The following is a 246-nucleotide window of genomic DNA, read 5'->3' on the forward strand; positions in this document are numbered from 1 at the left end:
CACAGGACGATTAGATGTTGCTAGTGTATCTGACAGCCCTTAAGGCATCACCAGCACTCCAAGAGCATACCGCTCGAAGTACTTGCCGCTGTCAGCGGAATTTCACTCGATCTCACGAGCAATTGGTAATATCCATCTACCAAATCGAGTGCAGTGTACTCTGTACATCCAACTATGTTGTTCTGGAGAACATTATTCAGTGTTGAGCTAATTGTAAGCGTGATCGATACGCCACTTGCCGTTCGG

This window comes from Plasmopara halstedii, assembly GCF_900000015.1.
Source record: "Plasmopara halstedii genome assembly, contig: Scaffold_292, whole genome shotgun sequence".
NCBI classification, from domain to species: Eukaryota; Oomycota; class Peronosporomycetes; order Peronosporales; family Peronosporaceae; genus Plasmopara; species Plasmopara halstedii.